This window comes from Vulpes vulpes, chromosome 9, assembly GCF_048418805.1.
Source record: "Vulpes vulpes isolate BD-2025 chromosome 9, VulVul3, whole genome shotgun sequence".
Lineage (NCBI taxonomy): Eukaryota > Metazoa > Chordata > Mammalia > Carnivora > Canidae > Vulpes > Vulpes vulpes.
In genome coordinates, this window is record NC_132788.1 from 23467763 (window position 1) to 23495662 (window position 27900).

The 27900-nt window shown below is 47.7% G+C and overlaps 1 long non-coding RNA gene across 4 annotated transcripts; it reads right to left on the reverse strand.

Moving 5' to 3' along the window:
* Positions 1-19032: 19032 nt before the first annotated feature.
* Positions 19033-25699, reverse strand: LOC112926768 (uncharacterized). Of its 4 annotated transcripts, XR_011994178.1 has the most exons (7): positions 25500-25699; positions 24936-25042; positions 24176-24384; positions 23532-23588; positions 22993-23109; positions 22553-22645; positions 19033-22373 (listed from the first exon to the last, which is right to left on the reverse strand). It is a non-coding gene; the product is annotated as an uncharacterized lncRNA (long non-coding RNA). The 4 variants fall into 4 exon arrangements; XR_011994177.1 differs by lacking the exon at positions 25500-25699 and having other exon boundaries at positions 24936-25132; XR_011994176.1 differs by lacking the exon at positions 19033-22373 and having other exon boundaries at positions 22424-22645.
* Between the last annotated feature and the right edge of the window lie 2201 nt (positions 25700-27900).

The following is a 27900-nucleotide window of genomic DNA, read 5'->3' on the forward strand; positions in this document are numbered from 1 at the left end:
GGAAGTGGGTATACTAGAATAGATATATAATATAGGGCCAGAAGAAGATCCATTAGAGGTTTATGTTCAATGGGCAGGCCCAGAGGATATATCATTTTACTATGGGCATTAGGAGTGAATAAGGAAGTTCAGTGGTGGCTCTTGTCTGCAGGCCAAGAAGGGTAGAAGAATTGACCACAGAGCTAAGCCCACTAACCCCTATTGGAATGAAGAGTTCTGAGTAATAGAGGCCAGGTGGCAGCAGGTAACTCCCAGAAGCCAGGAGGCCACAATAGCTGTAAAAAACACCAGGGATGGAGAGATAGCCAAGTGGGCTTGACCCTCAGGGAATTGTGGAAATGGTTTGTAGAGCATGGCATCTCTAGAGGAAGAATAGACAGGTGTCAAAAAGGATGCTGTTTTAACATCTATGTTAAAAAATAAGGCAAGAATGGAGGTTAGTAGCCTGAGGACAGCTACTCCAATAAAAAGTCAAAATCCTTTGTTCAGTTCCTTGGCTTGAGCCAATTTTAAGATCGGAAACCCATTGACTAAAGAGATAGTCCCTAGAATGAGAGAACCTACAATATCATGGCAGTATAAATTGTAATGATCTCCAAGTCCTTCCCCAAGAGGCCCAATTATTTGGGTAATTGAACATAGAGGAAAGAGGAAAACAAGATATATATATTTTTGAAAACAAGATATATTGTTTGTTTTTTAAATTTTATTTATTTTTATATTTTAGATTTAAATTCAATTAATTAGCATATAATGTATCATTGGTTTCAGAGGTTGAGGTCAGTGATTCATCAGTCTTATATAACACCCAGTGCTCATTACATCAACTGCCTTCCTTAATGCCCATCTTCCAGTTACCCCATCCCCCATGCCCTCCCCTCCAGCGACCCTTGTTTGTTTCCTATGATTAAGAGTCTCTTATGGTTTGTCTCCCTCTGATTTTGTCTCGTTTTATTTTTTCCTCTCTTCCCCTATGATCCTCTGTTTTGTTTCTTAAATTCCACATATGAGTGAGATCATATGATAATTGTCTTTCTCTGATTGACTTACTTCACTTAGCATACTATCCTGTAGTTCCATCCATGTCGTTGCAAATGCAATATTTCATTTTTTTCGGATGGCTGAGTACTGTTCCATTATATATATATATATATACCACATCTTCTTTATCCATTCATCTGTCAATGGACATCTGGGCTCTTTCCATAGTTTGGCTATTGTGGACTTTGCTGCTATAAACATTGGGGTGCAGGTGCCCCTTCAGATCACTACATTTGTATCTTTGGGGTAAATATCCATAACCAGACATTTTGAAGAGCATTAGAGCCAGGATCTGAGATGACATTGACACTTGGAGATCCAAGGTATTCTTACATTCCCTGGTAAGAAAAAAGGCCTGTGAGGGCCAGGCAATAAAAGGGGTCCTGGTACACTTAATGGTGGGTCTACTGGGTCTTTAGATCCACTTGGTGGCAAATTCCCCAAGTTTAAAGTGCATATTTGTAGTAGATATGCTTGGCAATTGGAATAACCTCCACACCAGTTCCTGACCTATGTTGTACAAAGCCACCATAATGCAGAAGGCCAAATGGAACCACTGAAACTGACCCTCTCCCAGCCAAAGAAGTAAATAAAAAACAATATCATGTTATAGTGGGGGCTGGAAGGAAGAGATGATTAAAGGATGTAGCAGTAGTAGTCCATTTAATTTGCCTGTCTGGGTCCTGTAAAACCTGGTTGGATTCTAGTCAATGACTATACTACCACAGACTTATATCAACTAGGCCTTGATTGTAGCTACTATATTGAATGTGGTATCACCATTAGAGCAGGTTAATCAAGCCACAGGTACATGCTATGTGGCCTGTGATTTGGGAATGTATTCTTTTTAAATCCAATTAGAAAAGAGGATTAGAAACAGTTTGCATTCTTGTGGGGAGGACAATGTTCATTTATGGTTTTGCCTCAGATCTATATTAACTCTGTTTTCTGTCATAATATAGTCCAAAGAGATCTGGATTACACTGCTATTGATGACATCCTGCTGTTAGGATGAGCAAGAGGCAACTAGTCCATATTGCTGGAGGCTTGGGTAAGACATATGTACTCCAGTAGGTGGTAAGAAAGCCCCATGAAGATTCAGGGATTGGGCACTTCAGTTAAGTTTTTAGGAGTCCAGTCATCAGAGCCCTCCAAAATAAAAAACAAATTGTATATCTTGCATCCTGTACAACAATGAAGACAGCCCAGCACCAGTCAGCCTATTTGAGTTCTGGAAAAAAACATTCCACTAGTAAAAACATTGCTCTGGCTCATATAATAGTAACATTGAAGAATCCGGCTTTGAGGATGACCCAGAACAGGAAAAGGTAATTCAGCGAGTCTAGTTGTGGTGTAATTCCCATGCCACCTGGGTCATCCAATCTTGCAGATCCTTTGGGGCTTGAAGGTGTGAATAAAGGAAAAGACACCCTACAGAGCTTATGGCAGCACCCATGGGAGAATTACAATGCAGGTTCTGGGATATGGGAGCAGAGTCATGTCATCATACTCAGAGATTGCCACATCCTTTGAGAATCTGCTTTCAGCATATTACGAGGCCCTAGTGAGAATGGAACACTTGATCATGGGATACCCAGTGAGCCTGCACTCAGAACTGCTTATTATGGGCTGGGTCTTGTCAAATACACAGAATCATAAATTAAATTGTAGCATTCCATTGTAAAATAGAAATGGTACATCTTAGATTGAGTCTGAGCTGCACCAGAGGGCATGAGTAAGCTGCAAGAACAGGTAGTCCAGACCCTTATGTCATCACCCATCACACTTGTCCCAGTGCCCCTCCTCCATGTTTGTACCAAGGGCTGTGTACAGGATCTTGCATGACCAGCTGAAAGAGGGAGGAAATCCCAAGTTTGGCTTACAAGTGGGTTGGCTTGATATGTGGGAACAAACTAAAAATGGATAAGAGTCACATTCAGGGATGGCCTGGAAACTCATTTTAGAGAGAAAGTCTTCTCAGTGGACAGAGCTGTGGGCAGTGCACTGAGCCATCCACTTTGTATAGTACCTTAGTTGGATGTAGGCTGATCTGGTCAGAGGTAGAGACATGTGCATATACAAATAGAAGGGAGTACAAAATGTGAATAATTTCGTAGCACACTTTAATGTCCACCCACAAGCATCTGCTATGGGAGAGGCTCTGAGCAATCAATTAGACAAAATGATTTGGCCGATGATGTCAGCTGTCATTGTCCACCCCAGAACTGGCACAATAGGTTCATGAACAGAATGGCTGAGGTGGCAGAGATGGAGACAATGTATGGATCCAACAGCATGGACTCCCACTTACCAAGGCCAATCTTGCTACTGCTGGCTCTGAATGTCAGCCATAAAGCTGCCTTGAGACAGCACTGTTCCTCAAGGACACCAGCCTGAAAAGGTCCCTGGCTCATCCTCACATGGGTAGACACTAACTCTGGGCATGGATTTACCTTTCTTGCTTATGGTGCCTCCACCAGCACCACTACCTAGGGGCTTATGTAACACCTGATCTACAGTCATGGATTCCCATATGGCATAGCATCCAACCAAAGGGACACATCCCAAGCTAAGGAGGTTCAGAAGTGGGCCCACAATCATGGGACTCCCTAAGTGTATCATATACTGCTCCATCCTGAGACAGCTGGTCTCACAGAGTCCTGGAGTGGCCTTCTAAAGGAGCAATTGAAATGCCAGCTTAGAGGAAGTAACATGAAAGGATGGATGCCATGCTTCAGTGGGCAGAGATGTATATGTGGTACATCTTCCTATATTTAGGAAGGATTCAGAAGTCTAGAAAGCAAGAGGTAGAGGCAGAAGTGACCTTACTTACCATCATTCTCAATGACCCATGGGTCAGATTTTGTGTCTCTTGTTTCTGAAACTCTGTGCCTTGCAGGGTTGGAGGTCCTGGTCCCAAAAGAGGGCACACCCTTGCCAGGACACACAGCAAGGGTCCTATGAAACTACAAGTTGAGGTTATCACCAGGATACTTTGGAGTCCTTGTGCACAGAGATCAGCAGATGAAAAGGGGAATCACCATATGGACAAGAATCATTGACCTTCATCAGCAGGGGAGGTAGGAGTGTTTTCACACATTGGGGGGCAGGGAGGAGCCCAGGCCACCCCTGAGGCACCTCCTGCGACTCCTTTGTTGCACTGCAGCTGTGACTGGACATGTGTAGCCACTCCAAAATGAGAAGGGTATGATGATCAGTATTTAAGATGCTTTAGAAATGAAGTTCAGGGCAGCCTGGGTGGCTCAGTGGTTTAGCACTGCCTTCAGCCCAGGGAGTGATTCTGAGACCGGGGATTGAGTCCCACATCGGGTTCCCTGCAGGGAACCCGCTTCTCCCTCTGCCTGTGTCTCTGCCTCTCTCTCATGAATAAATAAATAAAATCTTAAAAAAAAAAAAAAGAAGTTAGACCCTCAGGTAAGCCACTGACACCTGCTGAGTTGAGAGCTAAAGGTGAGGAGGATTTAGATTGAAGAAAGGAGAGAGATGAGTGTGCCAGTTGCAGCCCCAAGATCAACTGCAGTGATGGGGGCTGTGGCTTATCCCTTAGGAAGCAAAGCCCATGGGAACCTTTGAGGAGTTGTTTCCTGATCCTCCCTGTGTGGTGCAAGGGGTGGACTGTGGTGATAGTGAGAACAGGCCACGTGGACCACCACCAACAGAGATCACGAATGACTTAGGGTCCCAGATGCTGGGCTCAGAAATCTATTGCCACATTTGCACTGAGGCCACACTTTCCATGGGCTGCTCCCTGTAAATGACCAAGTGCTGCAGGAATACTAAGACAGGCTGGTTCCTGGGACACCTCCACTGAGGGCCGACTTGGGCTCAAGGACTCCCCAACAGCCAAGCAGAACGTTCTTCTAATGCTTATATAGTTTATGATGCTTCCCCCAACCTCCTTTTCTCTCTCTTTCCCTGGCTTGGGGTCAGATTTGCTTTGCTGTCTGACACTGCTCTCCTGGCCTTTCCCATTTTTTTCTCACACAGGTGCTTTCCCTAATAAAACCCTTCCGTGTTTAATCCCATTTTGGCACCTGCTCAGTGGTGTGTGGTAAACCAAATCTCCAAAAAACAAAAGCCATGATTTGTAGCAATGGCTGGCTTCCACGGTATAAATACTCCCACCATGGCAGGTTTCCACCAATGGCTCTTGCAAAATTCCTAAATAGCTCTCACGAGTGGTATAAGCCACCCCAGTGCACCACTTCATCTACCTCTGAGGGCTGAGGGGATCTGGACCAATAGAAGAGGGATGAACCTAGAGGAGATTGGGTAGGACAAGTCAAAATTTGGCTTAGGGGGCATTTGCTGACTGTCAACATTTGACTTCAGTAGGAAGGTATATTTTCGGTGCTTGAAAGTCCCTGGTGTTTCTGGCACTTTTTCATGGGGGTGGGGGCTTAACCTATGAACTTACAGAAAGCTGACATGTTCCCCATCCTTAACAACGCATCATCTACTCATCTCGCCATTTGTCTCTATTCCCTTCCATCTGTTCACTTGCCTGCTGTCTCAGGTGGCTCAGAGCTTCCCTAAAACAATCTCTGACATTAGAATACCTCTGCTCAAAAATCTCCAACAACTGCCTTGTCCTGGAGAGATGTTTTTCAATGTATGGAACTCCCTTTTGGAGGATGTTAGGTGTTGTGAGAATCCAAGGGTAGCATGAGCAAATGAATTCGGGCAACACTAAATTAAACAAAACGTCAGGATTATCACTGATAAGCTATTGTATATTGCTCATAGGGCTACAAAGCATTTCCCAAACTTATTCAACTATGGCTCCATCCTCTTCTTTACCCACAGCATCTCATGGAACCAGTGTTATGTGGAACACATTATGGGAAGGCTGGCATAGAGGATAAAATATTGGACTTTGAGGCCTGGTTGTCTAGTCTTCAACAGCTATTTGAACTTTTTTTTCCCCTGAACCCTCATTCCAGGAAACAAACTTCTCACTGTGCCTATTATGAATACATCACTGCCTTTGGACATTTCATGCTCTTCCCTCTGTTTCTATTGTCCTTTCTTCTCTTTACATGTTTAAATTCACTGACCTTCCAGGCACAGCTCAAGGCTACCTCTTCCAGGAAGTCTCCTCTGAAATAACACCATATTTTTAAAAATTGTGGCAAAATACACATTTATAAAACTTACCATCTTGGCCATTTTTAGGTGCACAGTTCAGCACTATTAAATACATTCATATTTTTGTGCAAGCATCACCACCATCTATCCACAGAACTCTTTGTCTTGCAAAATTGAAACTTTGTGCCCATTAAGCAAGAACTCTCCAACCCTCCCTCCCCCCAGGCCCTGGTACCACCAGTCTCCTTTCTGCCTCTATGAACTTGACTGCTCTAGATGCATCATATACATGAAACAAACCAGCATTTGTCCTTTTGTGACTGGCTTATTTCACGTAGCATAAGGTTCATCTATGTTTTAGCCTGGGTCAGAATTTTATTCCTTTTCAAGGCCAAGTAATATTCTGTTGTATGGATAGTCTGCATTCTGTTTATCTATTCATCTACTGATGACATTTGAATTGCTTCCACCTTTTTGGCTATTGCAAATAGTGCTACAATGAATGTGAATGTACAAATGTATGTGTGAGTCCTTGCTTTCAATTCTTTTGGATTTATACCTAGAAATGGGGTTGGTGGATTCTATGGTAATTCTATTTGTAAATTTTAGAGGGTCTATTGGTTATACTGTTTCCCACAGTGGCCACACCATTTTGTATTCTTGAAACTACATGATGTTTTAACAGCAGACTGTTAGTTATTACTTTCTGTTATGTTTTCAGCTCTTTCTACAAGTCTTCTCTTCCCTGTATTGTTTCTAGAAGCTAAGAAATCCCCAATCCAGATGTTGAAACTCTAATCCCCAATGTGGTGAGTGGGACCTTGGGGAGGTAAATGCATTTGAATGAGGTCGTGGGAGTGGAGCTTCCTTGATGAGATTATGAGGGGATGGAGAGGTCAGAGCTCCCTCTGTGCCATGCGAAGACATAGGGAGAAGGCAGAGATCTGCACACCAAGAAGAGAGTCCTTACCAGGAAGCGAACCGGCTGGCACTTTGATCCTGGACTTTCCAGCCTCCATATCTATGAGAAATAAGAGTCTGTTGCTGATGCCACCTGGTCTATAGCATTTGTTTTAGCCCTAACTGACTGAGAAGTGGTACAAGGTCAAGTTTGATAGCTGGCGTTCGGCTTCCATTCTCCTCCTGGAGCACTGCTTCCCTGTTGAACAAAGATGGGGAAAGTCTCCATCTTTCCTACTTGAGAAGGAAACAAGGGTGAATGGGGAGCAGATCCTCACCATTTTTGATCCTTCCTACTTTGGGAGCAAGACATCCACCCAGCAGGCCTGTCTTTCTGTTTTCTTCTTCACATTCTTCTCCCATAACTACTGTTCTTCTTTCCTCAGGTTAACGTTTAACTGGGGTGGGGGTGGGGGGAATGTCAGCTACTTAGAATTTTGAGCAAATGTTAATCACCAACAGCAGTTTTAGTAATCTGCTTTTAACATTTCTCCTGAGGTGGGCAAGGCTAATTTAGCTCATCAGTGGAGGTTTTGTCTGCTATTAACCTCTTCACCTCTTTGTCTTTCCTGAGTCTCTTTGCTTTTGCAGGGTTTAATTGGATTAGGGTTAGGGTCTCAGATACTTTCAGATCTGGAACCTTTATTAGATGAGACAATGGGAAACAGGAGGTATGGGAGGGTGGGGGGACAGTAATTCAATGCCTGGCCTCAGAGGAGAGAATTAAACCCAGAATTAGTGAGGCTTGGGAGCAGGGCCTTTCCATGGGGATTTCCTTCAGGTCCCAGATTGCTCTCTGTCCAGGAACCCCTGGTAGATGAGAGCTTAGGCATTTATGCATTTCTGATGTTTCCCGCCTCCCGCCTTTCTTTTTTAGGCAGGAGACAAGACATATTGGTGGCTTGCTAGGGAGAGAGCACAGTAAGGTAGAAGGAGTGTAGTGTTGTAAAAAGCATCAAATGTTATACAGTTGTTTTTTTTTTTAAAGTAACAATTTGTAATCTTCACAACTCACTTCTATCATAAACTAAACTTGACCCTGAAGCATGCTGGGAGCTTGGCACCAGCATCAGGAGCAGTGGTCAACATTTCAAACCACGGGACTCCAGAGGATGTGATGGGATCTGGTGTTGAGGCCTTCTGAGGAAGGAGGATGTGGGAGGGAGATGCTGGTCTGGTGGATTTGAGTCCAGAAATAGGATATTCTCACCAGGACTTCTGCCACACAGTGTGTACACCGTACAAGTCCAGGAGCACCTTCCATAGAACATTGGTGGTCATAGGACATGGTGGTATTATTTAGTACCTTTTCCTAGGTGGCTGCTCCTCCCTTACACCCACAGTTACCATGGGAGCTCATGCTTACACCTAGCTCACACTTGACCAATTGGGGGTTTCCATCTCTTTGGTCAAGTTGATTGGTCCCAGGGTGGGCACCTGACCTAAGCTGGGCTATAAAATGTAAAACCTGGGAAATCCCAAAGGCCACATGTCTTGCTGTGTGGACTTGGGAAGCAGAGGCCAGTTTGCAGAAAGAGAAGAATTAACTACATGCAAAAAAGCATGGAGATGGAAGACTCAAAGATGTTTAGTCCCATGTTTCCAACCATTCTTTAGTTACTAGATTCTTGCACGGGGTCCATGAGTTGCTAAATTCACATGAATGTGTACGCTGGTGCAAATTGGGTTTCTGTCACTTGAAATTGTCAGAGTTCTGAATAATATACCAGAGGTCATGGTCAAGGATGTAAACATACTACTGTCTGAAGTCCTTCATCAGATATGGAACAGGAATCCTCCAGAGGTCAAGCCTCCCCCTCAGAAATTAGAGGCAGGCAAGAAGGGTTTCAGAGAACCCAACAAGGAGGTAAGTTTGAGGATTTAAGCATATACTACCAGGAGACCCATGGTGATCAGCAGGCATGCAGGTGACCAGGGCAACTACCTGATACTAGAGTTAGGACCATAAGATTTCATTCAGTGGGCAAGGGGCTGCTGATGCTGCCATTTGTTGCAACTGCCTCAGATTTGACAAAGTAATGATTGTCACAGCAGCAACAAAAATCAAACAATCCAATTAAAAAATGGCAAAGAACTTTAGCAGACATGTCTCCAAAGAAGATATATACATGGCCAATAAAAAAAAAAAAGGCCAAAAAAGCACATGAAAGGATGCTCCAACACCACTAATCTTTAGAGAGATGCAGATCAAACCACAAGATGCCACCTCACATCCATTAGGATGAGTGCTATTTTTTTAAAAAGATTTTATTTATTTATTCATGAGAAACAGAGAGAGAGAGAGAAAGAGAGACAGAGACAGAGACATAGGCAGAGGGAGAAGCAGGTTCCCTGCAGGGAGCCTGACTCAGGATCCTGGATGCCGAGGTCCTGGGATCATGACCTGAGCTAAAGGCAAAAGCTCAACTACTGAGCCACCCCGGCGTCCCAGGATGACTGCTATTTAAAAAACAACAGAACATAACAAAGATTGGCAATGTTGTGGAGACATTGGAACCTCATGCATTGTTGGTGGGAATGTAAAATGGTGTAGCTACTATGGAAAACAGTATGGTGGTTCCCAGAAAAAATTAAAAATAGGATTTCTATGTGCTGTGAACTGAATTATCTCCCCCCAACCCCAACTTCAGATGTTGAAGCTCTAACCTCCATGGGATGGTATTTGGAGACAGCAAATATTATTTGGGAGTGATCAGGTTTAGAAGAAGGTGGGAACATCATGATGGCCCTTATAAGAAAAGACCAGAGTTATCTCTTGCTCTCTTTGTCACATGAGGACACTGCAAGAAGGCAGCCATCTGCAGGCTGGGAAGAGAGCTCTCACCAGAACCCAACCATGCTGGCACTCTGATCTTGAACCTCCAGCCTCCAGAACTGTGAGAAAATAAATTTCTGTTGTTTAAGCCAGCCAGTCTGTGGTATTTTGTTATGGCATCCCGAGCTGACTAAGACATTATATGATCCAGCAATTCCCACATGCAATCTGGCCCCAAACTTTCTTTCTGATGTATTGTCATTATACCTAGGCTTCGTCCTGCTGACTCTCCTCATCTCTGGGATGGTGCTCAAACTAATCTTACCATTTAGGATGCTCCCCCCAACCCCCACTTCAATATTCCACCTGCCTCTTGAAGTTTCCCTAACCCTCTCCTTGGAGAAGGCATCTCTTTCATTTGAGCTCTCCTAGCATTTTGACCATCTCTCTTATATGACACCCATCACATTTGGCTTCGTCATGATTATTTTCATATTTGTCTTAGTTTTTCTTAGTCTGTAGGATTATTGAGGACAGAGAGGGCGTGAGTCTTATGCATCTACACATTCCTCCTAGCTGACATCAATGTTTGACACACCGCAAAATTTTAAGAAAAATTGCTTGAAAAATGAATACGAGAAAGTTAGAAAAGATCTGTGATTAACAGTATGAGAAATTAGCATGGAATTAAATTTAGGAGCATGTCCCATACTCGTGTCTATTTTCTCTCACATACAATTTGGTCTGTGAATAGGAACAAATGTCAGTCACCAGTGTGACCACGCTAGTCCTGTCATTTCTGCTGCACAGATGTACCAAGTTATTGTTGCCAAGAATAACCCTCCACAAAAGCATTGCTATCCCCACTCCTGACACATGCACATAGTACGATAATCCTAGAGATTCCAGGAGGCTTCATGGAATCACGGTGGGAAAAGTCAGGACGGGCTCACCGCAGAGACCATGGGTAGGGCAAAGGACAAGGTTGGTCCAACTCAGATTCTGAGGGAAGAGAAGGAGTTGTTGCCTGTGTCTGGGGAGGAACGGGCCCTGAATATAATGGCTAGTGAGCATTAATTGAATACTTATATGCCAAGTATTATACTAAAACCTGTACTACCTGGCACAGGAGCCACTAACCACATGTGTCTACTGAGCACTTGAAATATGACTGAAGAGTGGAGTCTCTCATTTAAACTTAAAAACAGATACTGGCGGCACCTGGGTGGTTCAGTGGTTGAGCTTCTGCCTTTGGCTCAGGACGTGATCCCGGAGTCTGGGATGGAGTCCTGCATCAAGCTCCCTGCAGGGAGCCTGCTTCTCTCTCTGTCTGTCTCTGCCTCTCTCTCTCATTCATGCTTATGAATAAATAAATAAAATCTAAAAACAAACAAAAAACCCCAGATACTCTGTTTGGTTATTAGAAGATATTTAAGGGCACCTAGGTGGCTCAGCTGGTTTTCTCTACCTTCAGCTCAGGTCATGATCTCAGGGTTCTGGGATGAGCCCTGCGCTGGGCTCCTTGCTTGGAGGGGAGCCTGCTTCTTCCTCTCCCTCTGTGTGCTGCCTGCCCCCCCAGATTGTGCTCTCTCTCTGTCAATTTTTTTTTTTACAGAAAATATTTAAGAATGGTTAGAACTAACTTGAGCATGTGAATTTACCTCTTCAGCTACAAATTCTATGAAACCAAAATATGAAGCAAGTTATTTCTGATGAAAATTTAGCATCTGAATTGAGATGCATGAGTATATGATACACATCAGAGTTTGAAGATTTACTATGGTAAAAAAAAAAGGTTAAATATCTTAGTATGGTTTTTATATTGATTGCATGTTGAAATTACAATATTTTGGGTTATATGTATTGGGTTAAATAAAACATATGCTTAAAATTCATGTCAAATGTTTCTTTGTACTTACAATATGGCTACTAGAGATTTTCAATTTTCATATATGCTAGCATATAATTTTATTGAACAGTGCTTTGTGCTATGCTAAACATTTTAACATGTGTTGTTTATTGAATCCTGACAACAACCCTATGAAGTAGATAGCATTATTATCATCACTTTTTTACAGAATATGCTCAGAGAGGTTTAGCAACTTACCCTAAGTCACATAGCTTACTGAAGGAACCATGAATCAAGCAGAGGTAGTCTAATGCCAAAACTTGGCAGTCATATGCCCTAAGCTATGTTCTCTCTGGGGGCTGAGGGCTAGGCCTGAGCATACAGGACTTTCTTCTTGGGTGCCAGAATCACAAAGGGTCTCATAGGAAGACTTTTTAGTAATATCTTTGGAAGATGCTACACATACCATATAGACTGAGTAACAGAATTGAAAGCAGAAATTAATCATGTAATTTCAAATTCTTTTTTTTTTTTTTTAAGATTTTATTCATTCACTCATGAGATACACAGAGAGAGGGAGAGAGAGGCAGAGACACAGGCAGAGGGAGAAGCAGGCTCCATGCAGGGAGCCTGACATGGGACTCGATTCTGGGTCTCCAGGATCACGCCCTGGGCCGAAGGCAGCCGCCAAACCACTGAGCCACCCAGGGATCCCCTAGATTCTTAACTATAAGTATATAAAATACACCACAAGTTGGGTGACTCTGCTTTTGGCATTTCTTAATTTTGCAATATCCTGGAATTGTCAAAAAATGGAAGAAACCAAATTCCTCTAGACTTCTGAGAGGCCCTGGTATTGCACTAAATGATGTTCCTAGATGCCCCAAATGCTATCTTGGATAGTTTTTAGTCAATAGCATGATGAGTGATTCAGGAATTGAGTAAGACAGGTTTAACGCAATAGGGATGCAGTATGGCCTGGCAGCAAGATCATGCTCGTAACTTCTCATGCCACGCTGTTGCTATTGATTAATTGTCCACATGAAGGTGGCAAGATGCTGAGATAGAAGGGAAAGAGTGGAAAGATGGGAGAAACGTTTGACATTTTCCAAGTTCAAGTTTTCTCAGAGGTTGGCAGAAAGCTCAAAGGCAGTTACTGTACGTGCTGGAAATAAGTCACAACCCTTTTTGCTTCTTGCCCTCCAAGAACCTGCTCTGGCCCTGGCTTTGCCATTTTTGGAAACACAGATGCACTGTGGGGATAGGACACAGTCAGGGTGTCAAGGAGAAGGGGGAGCTCTTTTAGACAAGGGAAGGACCAGCTAGGAAGAGAGTGAACAAAACCAACGCTGGATTATGGCAAAATCAAGCTCTGTCCAATTCCAATTTTGCCTGGAACTCCTTTGAGTCTGCTTTGGATGTCTGGAGTGATGTGGGTTCACCGTGTCACATAGTCCAGCATTTAATTGAATAATTAATTTTCATTCATGGAATTGTGAAATCAGAATTCACAATTATGCAAAGTGACATGAAAGGGCTGGCTTTAAATGTGGTGGCCTTAACCTGAACTGGATTCATTATGCAAATAATAAAGTTTTGCATTTATTAAGCAAAAATCACATCACAGGTGTTTTTGTTAACTGGCTCCGGGTTCTCCTCCCTGCCTTCCATTGGGACTAGTAGACCATCAGAGCTTAAGGAGGGAAACAACGAAATTCATTTGGGGTTCTTGTATATTCTTTTTCTTTTTTTTAAGATTTTATTTTGGGTGGGGGGGCACCTGATGGCTCAGTTGGTTAAGTGTCTAACTTTTGGTTTCGGCTCAGGTCACGATCTCAGAGTTGGGAGCTCCAGCCCCACGATGGGGTCTGTGCTGAGCATGGAGCCTGCTTAAGACTCTCTCTTCATGGGGAAAATTAACAAGACAGGAAACAACAAATATTGGAGAGGCTGTGGAGAAAGGGGAACCCTCCTGCACTGTTGGTGGGAATGTGAACTGGTGCAGCCACTCTGGAAAACCGTGTGGAGGTTCCTCAAAGAGTTAAACATAGATCTGCCCTACGACCCAGCAATTGCACTGCTGGGGATTTACCCCAAAGATACAGATGCAATGAAACGCCGGGATACCTGCACCCGATGTTTATAGCAGCAATGTCCACAATAGCCAAACTGTGGAAAGAGCCTCGGTGTCCATCGAAAGATGAATGGATAAAGAAGCTGTGGTCTATGTATACAATGGAATATTAGCCATTAGAAAGGACGAATACCCACTATTTGCTTCAACGTGGAGGGACCTGGAGGGTATTATGCTGAGTGAAGTAAGTCAATCGGAAAAGGACAAACATTATATGGTCTCATTTATTTGGGGAATATAAAAATTAGTGAAAGGGAATAAAGGGACAGGAGAGAAAATGAGTGAAAATATCAGTGAGGGTGACAAAACATGAGAGACACCTAACTCTGGGAATTGAACAAGGGGTAGTGGAAGGGGAAATGGGCGGGGGGTTGGGGTGACTGGGTGATAGGCACCGAGGGGGGGCACTTAGTGGGATGAGTACTACTGGGGGTTATGCTATATGTTGGCAAATTGAGCTCCAATTAAAAAATTAAAAAAAAAATTCCCCTCCCCGTTCACATGCTCTCTCACTCCTGAAAAAATAAAAATCCATTTTCTTAAAAGTAACCTTTACACTTCCACCTGGGGCTTGAACTTACAGCCCTGAGATCAAGTTGCAAGCTCTACGGACTGAGCCAGCCAGGTGCCCCGAAATGTGTTTTCTCCTGAACTATGTCATATCTGTGTGTTTGGAGCATTGGTCTGTCTGGAATGAAGGGGCAATGAAGCTTTCCTCACATAAAAAGTGGGGATGCTAGTGCTCTCCTGCTTTCCCACTTTTGGATGCCTTTATCAGAAATTTCTACAACTGAATACCACAGAAATATCTCTGGGAAAGTTAAGAAACTAAGCAAATGGCATATTATTGTTGAGATGACTTAACCTCACTGATTTTCTCCTAATCCCTGTTGACCACAGAGAATATGAATGTTTTCAAGGGGCTGGAGGAGGGCAGCTGAAGGGAAAAGTTGATATTTATTTATTTATTTATTTATTTATTTATTTATTTATTTATTTATGTACTTACTTACTTACAACACACCACTGCGTCGTTAGGCAGACCTTGGATGAGACATGAATCCGGGGTGATGAAGGGAGAGATTTGAGTAGAAGGGTAATGACAAAGTTAAAGAAATACTCTGCAAAGACGATAGGAAGATTTCAAAGAAGAGGTTTCTTTGCTCCTTGAATTTTTGCCTGGGATTGGGCATGCATGCAAGTCTCTCTACCATGCACACACTGTCTGAAAATCAAACTCCAGACCTCTGGCTGAGTCAAGCAGGGCTGAGGCTCAGGGATGAACTGGACACACTTTTAAGCCCCTTCATTCCCTGTGAGGTCACTCTATCTGTCCTCTGCCCACAAGACCTTAATGCATAATTGAAGCTTTTCTGCAAGAAAAGCAGGACAGCTGCTGCTAATTTAATTACATCCAATTTGGTGGTATTTATGGAGCCTTATGTGTAAGGCACCTTCTTAACAGCGTCCCAGACCTCCACAACATTCACTCCCACTTCCTCCCTCTGAAAAACCTGACCATTGGATTCCCACGCCAGGATGTCTTTGGCCTCCTCTGGCTTCGTCTGAAGGGGGTGATGGGCTTCCAGGTGGCAAAGGGCAGCCCCAGCCGAAGCCAGCTGCTCTGAAATTTTGTTTTCTTTCCATCGATTCTGACGCTGATACTACGCAGGTTGCTACAGAACTGCTAGAGATCAATGTGAGAGCACATTAGAGCATTTAGGGCGTTTTTTCAAAATGGGGGAAGCAGGGAAAACGGACAAAGAAGAATCTTCCTGCCGTCATGATTTTTTACTTTTATTTTCCTGTTTCCAGAACACCAGGAATGGGAAGTGCTTGCTTCTGTATGTCAGTGAACTTGGAGCACACAAATAAAACGAGGCAAAAAAAAAAAAAAAACCCGAAAAACAAAATCAAAACCCAAAAAAAACCCCACACCACTTTTTATAAAAAAGCTCTGGCCCCCAATTGCGTCAGCTCCACCCGGTAAGGAACTAAAGCAGGAGCTGTTTCCAGGGCATCTGTGGGAGAGACAAACGCTCCCTCCTCATCTCTGAAAATGGTGCCTTTCCCAAATTGCTTTTTCAAGTTTCCCTCCTTGAAATGTGGAATGACAAGGTCTGGGCACAGGGTGAGAGCCGATGGTGTTACACATATATATGTGGTAGCTGTCAGCCGGGCCCTGGGGAGGTAACAGGAGAGCCAGGAGGGAGGAGCACCTCAGGGGCCAAAGCACTGCGCTGGCTTCTGGCTGAAACAGGCTACTCCAAAAATGGCTCCAGCCAAAGAAAGCCCAGAGGTGGTGAAGAGAGAGCAGAACAACTTCAATATTATATTTTTTAAAAAACCTGGGAATTGTTGACTTCACCTGCAAAGAAGAAATCTCCCTCCAAAGGAGGAAAAAAAAAAAACAGCTTCAAAGTCCCCCACCTCCCCCAACTGTGCTAAGTGCGGGGACAAACAAAATGACTGATGTGTCCTGTAAATCAGCTCAGGGTGGGGGAAGGGTCTGAATAGAGGCGAAGGAAAGAAGCAGAAGCCAGGCATAGTGTTAGCTGATTCCAGCAGAGGCAGTAAGCAGCAAGGGGCCTGGGCTATGGGATACATAATTGGCTAACGAATAATAAAGCCAAAATTGGATATTAACAGCAATTAGTTTCTGTAGAGGCACTGGGGAAAAAAGCTGCAGAAAACCCCATTGGGCCTTAAACTGAGGCAATCTGAAATTAAACCAGTGTCTCAATTAAATGGGAATAAATATTGCCACATCAATCTGTGGAAGTGTGAGAGGGGGCTGAAGGGAAGCCTCCTGCAAAGTCCAGGTGCACTCTCCCGCGAATCAGAGGCTTCTGGTGGAGTGACCTCTGCCAGGCACGTTCTGGTCCTGACTGCAGTCTCTTGAGGCCAATCGGCCTCCTTTCCTTGAGCACATGACCTTGAGACCAGGGCTCTGAAGGTTATTTCAGGGCACTGGCCTGTTAATCCCAAAGAGCCTCACATCACTGCCTCTGCACCGTAGTGGGCCTAGCAGGCGAAGAAAAGGAGGGAAATCAGTTCTCTTTAGAAGGGAGACCGGCCAGGGGACCAGTGGACGGGAAGGTGGCGCATCTCTTCCACCTGGGCCTGGGACCCCGGCAGGGGTTTGGAGGCTCATGAGGACGGAGCTCACCTGCTCCCCCCTTTTAAAAATATTTATTTATTTATTTATTTATTTATTTATTTATTTATTTATTTATTCATGAGACACAGAGAAAGCGTCAGAGACACAGGCAGAGGGAGAAGAAGGCTCCATGAAAGAAGCCCAACGCGGGACTCAATCCCAGGTCTCCAGGATCAGGCCCTGGGCTGAAGGCAGCGCTAAACCGTTGAGCCCCCGGGCTGCCCTCTGCTCCCCTTTCTGAGGCTGACTTCTCCTCTGGCAGAAGACTAGCGCCAAGGCTGAAGGAGAAATGTGTCCTCTTTCTTCCTGGTTGAGGATTTTGTGATGGTTGTTTTGGCTTCTTTAGAGTGTAGTGGGGGCGGGGGAGGAGGATATTTGGGGATGGTGAGGACCTAGCTGGGGTGGGGGGGTGTGGGTTGCTGGGTCCTGGGGGACAGTGCCCAGCGACCTGGCCCCATGGCTGGGGGATAGAGCAGGCTGCGCGGTGTAAAGGGGTCACAGAGGACTTACTGAGGTGGAAACACCGCCCCCCGTCCCAAAAAATCCACCCCCAAGGAGCTTTCCCCCGCCGGCGGCCGCCGGCTGGAGCTGGCTCCTGGGATACCCAGAGGGGTCCTCTCGCAACCTCCTCCCTGAGCTGGGCCCGCCCCTCTTTCCCGGACATTCTGTGGTTTTACGGGCTGCGGAAGGAAGGAGATCGCAAGGAGATGGTGGGGACTGCAGCTGCAGGTCCTGGAGTGGACAGGGAGGAGGCCTGGAGAAGGATGAGGGGAGAGGGACTGCCCGGGGGGGCCCCATCCTCCGCGCGCACCAGCCTGGCCAGGTCTAGGCCGCGGCCTGCGCCTCCGGTCGCCACGTCCGGTTCTTCCGAGCTGTACCCCGCCTCGACCCGCCCCTCCCATCCCCGCCCCCGGACTCCGTAACCATCTCTGACTTGACCTTCGTGTATCCATCTGGCGCTGGAGCGAAATTGGGGGAACGGAGGTGCGCTGCAGAGGGAGAGAGAGATGGGGCCTCTGGGGCTGAATCCGCCGCGGGAGCCTCCGCGCCCAGGGCGCCCAGCTGTCTCCGCGTCTACGCGCACTTCGGATCAGTCCGAAGCTTTAGGAAATGCGGGGCGACTCAGGGCTTGGGGGCCCCATCTCTTGATTTAAGTAAAAAAAAAAAAAAAAAAAATCAAGGCTGGGGAGACAGAAGCAAGAGAGAAAAGAAAGAGGAAACCAGAGCCTGTTCTTCGCCTTGCTCAATTTGGAGGTCTCAGGGGGCATGAAGAGGAAGAGAAAGCCTCGTACGCTGGAAAGCGGGTCACTGGGAAGCCCTGGGCGTGGGGCCGCCGCCGGGCGGATGGCGAGGCCTAGCCCGCACTCCCGCCGCCCAGGCTGGACAGCGGCACGCTCGCTGCTCTCCACGGAGAGCGGCCTCTAACAGGCTACATGAAGTAGCAAGCGGAACTTCCAGCGAAAATACCGTCTCCTAGGTTCTAGGTCTCAGTATTTGTACACGTCTAAGAAATAGACTGGATTCTAATTTCGAATAAACCTGTCCCCGTTCCAATTCTGAGAAAGCCCTTAGTGATCCTGGAGGTTTGTTTTGGGGATGGGGAGGAGGAATGCAGCCATGAACCGGGTCCTCATTTTTTGGGCAAACGTTTCTAACTTAAGATGAAAGGGAGAATGGTAAGAAAATGTAAAGGCGAACCTACTGAGAGCTGCTGACACTTTATTTCTGACCTGGAACATTTTTTGCTTTCAGTAAGGCCTGCATTTTTTTTTTTCCAGGCCATCTAAATTTGGTGCAGATCTCTCCAGGCCCCCAGCATCCGGATAAGGTGGCACAAAGCAGCACACATTGATTGGACTGAATCCCATTTGAAGTCCTTTTTCTTGTTCTAGGCCTGTATTGGAGATGCAATTAACTCTTAAATGTTTTTTTTTTTTTAAACTGGAGTCAAATGGGGTAAGACTTGGCAAAAAACACCCAAATGAAAGAATTATAGATGGGTCTTGGAAGAAAAAGATCTTTATTAGGTATCATAATTCTCATAATTGTTGTTATTGACATACTCATCACCATGAATCAACGAGGGAAGCCTCAAACACACATACCACCAGCACAGCCCAGTCCCAGTTGACTCATGGGGCTTTAAAACCACCCACAGAGTAGATGAGGAAGGGAGGCTCCATCTGTCCTAGGGAGAGTGCTTTGCAGCTGCCCCCAGAGTACTCCATTCTAAGCTTGGAACAAGGGGTGGGGGTATTACATAAGCTCAATAGAGGGAAAGAGAAAATTATGTCTTTGTGGAGACAGTATAGATAGATATGTGTGTTGTGTTTAAATGCTTTTCCTATAAATGTAAGCAATGGATATTGTTAGGAGAGAAAAATATATGTATATACGTGTGTATATGGGCTTATGCCTGCAGGGAAAGCACCCCTCTGCCCAGTTATTCAGTTCTCTGGCTAAGGCTCTTCATGCAGCCACAAAAACTGTCCCTGCTCCCCATCCTTTGGTGATAGAAATGATAGAGGAATTTCCCGTAGCTTTTGTTAAAAGATCAGTTTCTTTTTTGCTTAAACAGAGATCTGGGTCTGGGGCATCTCTGGCAGGAGAAAGAATAGTATTACTGAATTTTTTCCTTTGATACCTTTCTAAGTCTATCTTAATATATCTGGTACAGTCACCTCAAGCAACATAGGAGCTCCCATAGTCATGAGGACCATAATGATGGTGATGTGTGTAGACTCATGGGGGCCTTCTTAGCATATTCAGTCAGCAAACCTCAACATGTCCTATGTTTTAAAAATATTTTCTCCTTCGTTTAATGCATAGGATGTAATTAGAGGGACTCAAGTAGATGATGATATTGAGAGTTAAAGAAATTCCTCGGGTGACCATAAATCTTCAGTTTTCTTACATAAATATCACTAGGTACAAACAGTCCCTGAATATAGCAGGAGGGAAGAAGCTAGGACTGACCTTCACTCAGATGCCCCTATTTGGTGAACACAAAAGGGGCCTTGAAATTACACCAGGGGCAGAGTGATGCATTCATCTCCGCCATTCCATTTTCGGCCATTAGAGCCCCACATAAAAATGCATCTCCTAATGAGACCTGGTGAACACTGGAAAAACCCCACACCCGTGCACACAGACCCCGCAAACGTAGAACACTCCCACACCCATTAAAGCTTTCTGGAACAAGAGTTTACATAAGTAATAAAAAATATGCTTCTCCCTTCCTAGTTTATCAGCAGCAGGAACCTGGCGGGCCTTGTCCATGGTGCCTGTGGTTTAAGCTCTCAGGGAGAAGCGTGTTAGGTTTCCATCTAAAAGGGCCATTACTTGGGGGAGGCGTCTGGAGATTATACTGACCAATAGGCACATCACTGAAAGGACACGGCTATGTCTGATGGACTTAGGGAGAAGCAATTACAGAGACAAATCTCGGTATTATGGCTAACCATGGGGCAAAGGGTTGGTCATCGGAGGCTTAAACCGTGCCCCCTCCCCCCAACACAAGAGCAGCCTTCTTGGGGAAAGAGGGAGGGAAGAGGCAAGGGGATTTATACCCCGAGGAGGCACCATTTGGAGGCTGGTCTGTTTTGAAGGCAATGGCTGCCACTGCCCCTTAGGACACCACTGGCTAAGGTTCAGGGGCCAGAGAAGCTGCTTTCTTTTCTGTCCTTTGGCCAAACTTGCCTTCTGGAACTTGAGGGATAGCATCGTGCCTGCACTTTGCATGATGAAAAGGCTGCCTTCTCTCTGCAGGGGCAAGCAGGTTGTTGCACACTTCCACAGAGAGTGTTCTGGGAGTATCTAGAAGGGGTACATCACCCTTAACCTCACCTGATCCCGGACACTCCTTTAGGAGGGCAAAGGAAGAACCTAAGATATAATAATTACACATGATTGGCACATAGTATGTACTCAAGAAGTATTTGGGAGGAAGTGAGGCTAAGGTTCCGTGGTCTCTCCTTAAATACTAATTTGCTAAGTGGGTTAGACCGAGGCTTTGCAGAGGAAAGTAAGGAAGCTTCACTTGAGACTCCTCTAGGCCTCGATTAATGTGTCAGGAATCAAACTAAAATCCCAAGCATCCCTTATGGTCTTGGCCTTGCAAAGACAGGCCTCTGCCAAGGGTGGGTAAAAGGATGCTGCAAGCTTCCTGGTGAGAGGATGCAGCTCTTGGCCTCCTTTCTCTGCAGGGACCTGCCCCTTGACCATTTCCTCCACCTGGAAATTGATGAGTTTAGTCTTGCCACCACCCTCTGCAGCTAGGGGGGCTCCCTAAGACCAGCTGCTGCACTCCATCTAGTGCTGGGGAGGCAGGCCTGAGTGGGGAAGCAGGTTCTTCAGGATGGAGGGCTAAACCTTTCCATGACAGCCTCTTTTAAAACAGTCTTTCCTCAGAAACAACACTTGTGCCTGGTCTGTTTTTCCTTCGGTTCAGATTCAAGAAGGAATTCATTCCCTCCCCCCTTTGGTACATGTAAGTTACTGCGCCTTTCCCTTCCTCTGCATCTCCTGGATCTCTGCCTGAAACTACAATTACAGCCGCAAGGAGGAAGTGAGATGCTCCTAAGAGCCCTGGCCATGCTTTCAGCCCCGATGGAGCTTGTGAACCGTCCAGAAGTTCCTTCTTCGTCATATATCCCAATGACTTTCTCAAGCTTGTCAGGTGTCCCCAGCTCTACAGCAAAGAATGACAAACACCTCCCTCCTCCCTTCCAACTGGCTACCCACCCTCCTCCCCCCCAATCTCAAAGAGAACACATTATATCTGCAGTCCAAGCCCTGGCACAGACTGCCAGTCTTCTGGATGCCAGATCATTTTTTTAAAGGGCAACCCAAAAGCTAAGCCCAGAACAAAAACACAGCCACGAAAGGAAGGTGTCGACCCTCATACAATGCGCCCCCAGCCCAGAGAAAAATACGCACACAGAAGCAGTCCGTAATGCGCTCACAAGCAACACCCTCCCCCCCGCGCCCGCCCGCCCCCATCGCATCTGTGCTTGCACAGATCTGTGTTTCTGTCACAGAATCCGCTTCTCTCCCTGAGTCGGTCTGCGTCTCTAAGCCCCCTGTCTGTCACAAGCTGCACACCTCCCCATCCCAAGGGCTCCGGTTCCGGGCAGCCCAGCCAGCGGAAGCCCGGGACCCCTCCCGCCCGAAGCCGCGGCGCTGAGCTCTGCGGAGGGCGCCTCGGCTCTGCGGCTCCTTCCCGGCGGGCCCTCTCGGACCGACGGTGCTCAGCCAGCCCCATTCTTGGCATTCACCGCGTGCCTTAATTGTATGGACATTTAAATCAAGGTCCGCTGTGAACACGGAGAGAGAGGCCTTTCTCCTGAGGAAGGAAAGGAGGAAGGAAGGACAGGTGGAAGAAAGGATGGGGGGTGGGGAGAAGACGGAATGAGAAAACAAGGAAAAATAAGTAAAAAGAAGCGCGCGTGCGTGCGCAATGACAGCGGGGAGAGGGATGGGGGTGGGGAGGCAGGGAGAACAGGACCACAGCATCCTCCCTACCGCAGCTCCCCCAATCACACAGACAATGAGATAACAGCGACGTCTTCCAAAGGCTCTTTGTTCTCCCCCATCCTTTCGGATCCAGGCTTTTTCCTGCAAAGCGGAGGGGGTGGAGGGTTGGGGATGTGGGTGGAAGTGGGAGACGGAAGGGTGCCTCCCCCGTGTTAATTACCCCAACTCCCTTAGCCCCTTCCTCGCGCCTCGCCTCCCCTGCAGCTCCAGACAATGAAAAAAACAAAAAACAAAAAAACAAAACCAACCCCACCTCGCCCCAGCACAGCAAACCCTACCCACCCATCTCTCACCCTCACTTCAGCCCAGTAAGCTGAGGGGGGCCAGGAGGAGGAAGTCGAGGGCGTAGAACACGGAGGGCAGCGGGGGCTTGGCAGCGGGGGCTTGGCAGCGGCTGCCAGGGCAGGGCGCGCCGCCGCCGCCTTTACCTCGCAGGCTGAGTGCGGGCGCAGGCTGGCCGGGCGTGCCGCAGGGGCGAGCTGCCGCGCTCCGGGCCGGGATCTGGGGAGGCAGCCTTCTGAAACTCTCCTGCTGCAGTCCTCTTGCTCAGGTCCCAAGTGGTGGAGGGGAAAAAGGAAAAGAGGGGGGAAAAAAAGGAAAAAAAAAAAAACCATAAGAGCGAGGCCCATCTGGCCCCTCATCAGCTTTGTCAAGTCTTGCATACGCTAAAATGCTAATGACCTAGATAGCTCATGCAAAATGCAGCAGGGAGGGAGGGAGTGAGGGAGGTGGGAGGGAGGAAGAGAAAGAGTGATGGGGGGAGAACGAGGGAGGAGGAGACGAAGGGGAGGGGAGAAGGGAGGAGGGAAGAGGGAGGAGAGAGGAAAGAGGGGAGGAGGGGAGGAGGGGAAGAAGGGAGGGGGAGAGGGGGGAGAGAGAGAGGAGAGAGAATATATATGTCTTCGAAACACCCCTACCACCCTCCTCACCCCACCCCACCCCACCCCAAACTGTCAACGGGCTTTACCAGGTAAAGGGTGGGCGTAGATTTAAAAGGTCACTCGTGTCTAATGGAGCTGGATCCCTGGGTCAAAAAAAGGGGGAGGGACAGAGGATGAGAGTCCCCAAAGCCAAAGGGATAATAAGACATTATTTTAAGCCCCCTTCCTCCATGCCCTCTTCCACCTCTCCAGTCTGTTTACACACAAATCCAGATGCCTCCTTATGTGTGTACATGGACATATCAATTCTTCATCAATTTCTCAGAGCTTCTATCGACAGTCAACCATATTCTCCTCCCCAGCAAAACTCATCCTGTGAACCCAAAGAGGGTTTAAAAAAAAAAAAAAAACAACAACAACCTCTTCTTTTCAAAATCTTCTTTCAGCTGGCCGGTTCCCACTCACCCGTCGCCCCACTCTTCCCTTAGTCCTCCGGACAACATCTCCTGTGTCTACTTTTTTCTAAACCTTCTGCTTCCCAGTCTCTTCTCGGACACCCGGGTCTCGAGAAGGGGAGGAAGGGGAGCAGGAAAGCCAACTTAAGTCTACCTGGTCTCCCACCATTCAGCTCGCTTTCCCAGAAAAATTAAACCAAACCAAACTCTACCCCTCTCCAACAATGTCACTGTTCAAGCATGCCAAAAAGATAAATAAAATTCAATCCGAATACCCTCAGAGGTCCGCACGCTGGATGGGCGCTCTTGGGCACCCGAGATCACTCCGGTTCGGAGCCAGCGCTCCCGCGCGTCCCTTCTTGCCGAGCCCAAAGTGCTTTGTCCTGGGGTCCACTCAAGGTCTTCCTCTTTTTGTTCTTCTTTTTAAGAGACTGGTCGCAGTCCGCAGCGTTTCAGCCAGCCCAATGGAAAGGCAATAGATCTACTGGAATAAAGGGATCAAGATATATACATGCAGATGAAAGAGGGAGGGATGCGGAGAGGCGAAGGAAGCCCGCATCCAGGGAGCGGCCGCCAGGGCCGGGCCCGAATCGCTTCCTTCCCTGGGGAAGGGGCTGGTGGCGAGAAGGCGCTGGTGGTCGCTCCACCTGGCAGGAGGAAATGATAACCGCGATAAGGAGCATCATGAGGGTGATCATGAGCATGATAAAAAAAAAAAAATTCAGATTCTCTCTTTGGTGAACCAGAGCATGCGTGCAGGAGGCACTGCACTGCTGGCGGCGGCGGCCGGGGGGAAGGAGAGGAGCGCAGGAGGCAAAGGTTGTGGCGGCAGCACCCTCCGATGAATAATAATAACGCGCAGCGCAAGTTGCGGTTCAGCCTGAAAATCCAGCCCTCCGCGTGAACTCGCGTCGAGTGCGGATTGCAGGGGATGAGGAAGAAGGGGGGAGGGGAGGGAGGTGAAGGGAGGGGGAGGTGGGTAGAGAGGAAGGCAGAGAGGGACAGAGAATTTGGAGCCTTTTAATTTATCCTTACCAAGCCCTAATCTCGTTCGCCATCCTCTTTGGGTGAGGTCGATCTCCTTTTTAAAAATTATTATTCCTTTAACGGATTATTCAGCTAAAAGAAGCCACATCTGCTGACTGTACCGAAAACAAGAGGATTAGGAGCCGGTCCACAGAGCGGGGCCCGCAGCCCCCCACCCGCTCTCTGCACCAGCACACGTCATTCTCACTGCCCCCGGGTACCTCCCTCTGCTTCTTGCTCCGGGAGAGCTGTGCCAAGGAAAATGCGGATTTGGGGAAAGTGAGAAGTGGGAGCGCTCGGAAGAGCGGGAAAGCCAAGGTTGGAGGTGGCAATTCGCACCCCCACATTCACACGCGCTTCCGTTTATCCGTTTCTATCCTGGGCGAAGGGGGCGCTTTCGCCGTGCCCACAAGCGCGGCACCTGCAGTGATGCGTGCCCTCCGCCCCCTAAACGTAACCCCGGCTGCACCAGTCCCGGGCAGATCCCTTCAGCAGTCCTGGGCGTCAATCCTACACCCAGGTCCACCGCCCCCCCCACCCCCGCCCCTTCCTCCGCCCCGGTAGCCGCCGCACCACGGATCGTCCACTCCCTGTCTCTCCCGCTTTCGCAAATGGAGTGGGGGGCTCAGGACCCCGGCACGCCCCCTGCTTCTCGTCCCAAGGCTGGAGGCGCCAGACTGGGGTTTCCGCCGACCGCGGCGCGGGCGAGGCCCGGGGTGGGGGTGGGATGGGGGAGTGCTGCGGAGGATGCGGTTGACATCACTGCGGAGAGCACACGGCTGTCCGGCCGCTGCGGCGACCCGAGCGCCTTTGCACCTCCCCTCCATCCCTCCATCCCTCCCTCCCAGCCCCTAGCCGCGTCTGGGCAGGACGGCGGCGGGGGTGAGGTGGGGAGAAGGGTTGGTGCGGATGGGGGAAGGTAGCCCCATCCTCCGCCCCCTGCAGTCAAGGTGAACGTGAAGGAGAGCGGGCGCGCGTGCCCGGGCTCTGGGTACGTGCGCGCGCCCCTCCCGCCTCCCCTCCTCCCCCCCCCCCCGCGCCCTCCCGCCCGCCCGCCCCGCCGGGGCCAGATGGACTCCCGAGATTAGAGAGGCACAAAAGTGCTTCTCCACGTCCGGCCGCCACCCGTCCCGCGTACATTTAGACTCACTTCGGGGAGGCGCCTTTTGTTGTGATGGTTGTGGCCGTGTTGTGTGTTTTTTCCGGGAGCATGGGGTTAGCTTGGTCTTAAGGAAGGGCTCAGAATGAGTCTGCCCATAAAAACAAAACCCAAAGACACCCCCCGCACCCCATCCCCACCCCCACCCCCCCCGCCCAAACCCCCAACAAAACCCCAGCGCCAGCAAGGAGAAATCTGTCTTCCCGGAGAGCCGGTTCCGCAGCCGCGGGAGTCAGCCCCAGCCCCGGCGGTCCCGGCGCACGCAGGGCCCATCTGCTTCTCGTACTCCGGCTTTTCTTCTCTAATGACTTAAAACAACAACAAAAACAGCAAAAACCGAAACTGTTTCTTGGGCAGCGCTGGATTCAGAGCCCCGAGAGGTGGCTAGGTAGCGCCAGCCCCTGACAGCTAAGAGCAGCATCCTCGAATCAGACGGCCCGTGCGGGGCGGCCGAGAGCGGCCCTGCGGGGTCACTGCAGGTGAGCGCCGCAGAGCCTCAGGGGTCCAGATGCACCGCGACCCTGGGCGCTAACCCGCCAGCTTCAAGGCCGTTTGGGTTGTTGTCAATTACTGGGTGTTTGTCCCCAGAAAAGAATAGCAATCCCGAAACCCCGTAGCCCTGGCTTTTTGCCTCCACCAATGTGCCACGAGACGCTTAAAAATCAGCAGTTTTTCCTCTTCCTAAGAAAAGGAAAGCTTTGGTTTCAGTTGAGAGCGAGAGCGAGACAGAGAGACGGGGAGACATAAGAGAGAGAGGAGAAGAACAGAATATAAAACATTCCTGCAATAAGTGCTTAATTTCTGAAGACTGTGTAGTTAGTTGGAAAGAGCCATCCATCCTCGTGGGATATCTTTTTTGGGGAAAACTTACCCTTCGGCTAAGGTTCCTCTCAAACTAAAATACTTTTCTGGTGGCCAAACTACATTGGCGGTAGATTAGTTCAGGACTTCCACCATTTTGATGAGGGTTTTAGATTCAGGACTACTTATTTTCTAGTCACTAAGGATTCCTTAGGCAGTTTCTGAACCCCTTCTACGTGGAGGGATGGGGCTGCCGCTTGCAGTTGGTTCTGCCCGAGAGGCAGCAGGACACACTGCTGCTGGCCTTCCCTAGGTTTTTCTTAGAGGCCTGGTTTTGTTTAGCTTGAGGACGGTTTCAATGCAGTCCTCCTGCGCTGTTGCTGCAATGCAGGATATTTGCTCTCTCATCTTGCGGCATGGGGGGAGGGGAGCAGAGAGATGGTTTTGTAACGGGCTCTGCAGGCCTGAGTGGGAACGCCTTAAATGATGAGCCCCGGGTTAAAAAAAAGAAAAGAAAAAAGAAAAGAAAAGAAAAGGAAAAGCAGCTGATGCCGAATTAATAGTTGCAGCATACCCCTGGGGCTCTCTCCAACCAGGGGGTCAGGAGTCCTTTCCCCTCCCCCAGCCACAGATTTCTTATCTGTTTTTAACCAGTCTGATCAGATGCTGGGACATTTGTGATGGCTTCTTAAAACCTAAACCCTTGGGCTTAAGAGCTGTCTATACCCCTGATCAAACTCACCCCAAATACTAGCACGTTAAGAAATTACATTGTAAAACCTCCCCAAATCCGATTGACTGGGCTGTTGGGGCCCATATGGCTGGACAGCTGTGCAGCTCCACGTGAAAAGACACCATTGCCCCTCGGATGGTATAAAGCGGGGTTCCCCAGAGAGCTCAGACATGACCTAAGTATTAGCTTAGCCCGGGGTGAAGACTGAGTTAAATCTCTCTCTTCTTGGGGTTAAAATAAAGACAACAACAAAAACCAGAAGAGGTGCACTTTTGAATTCA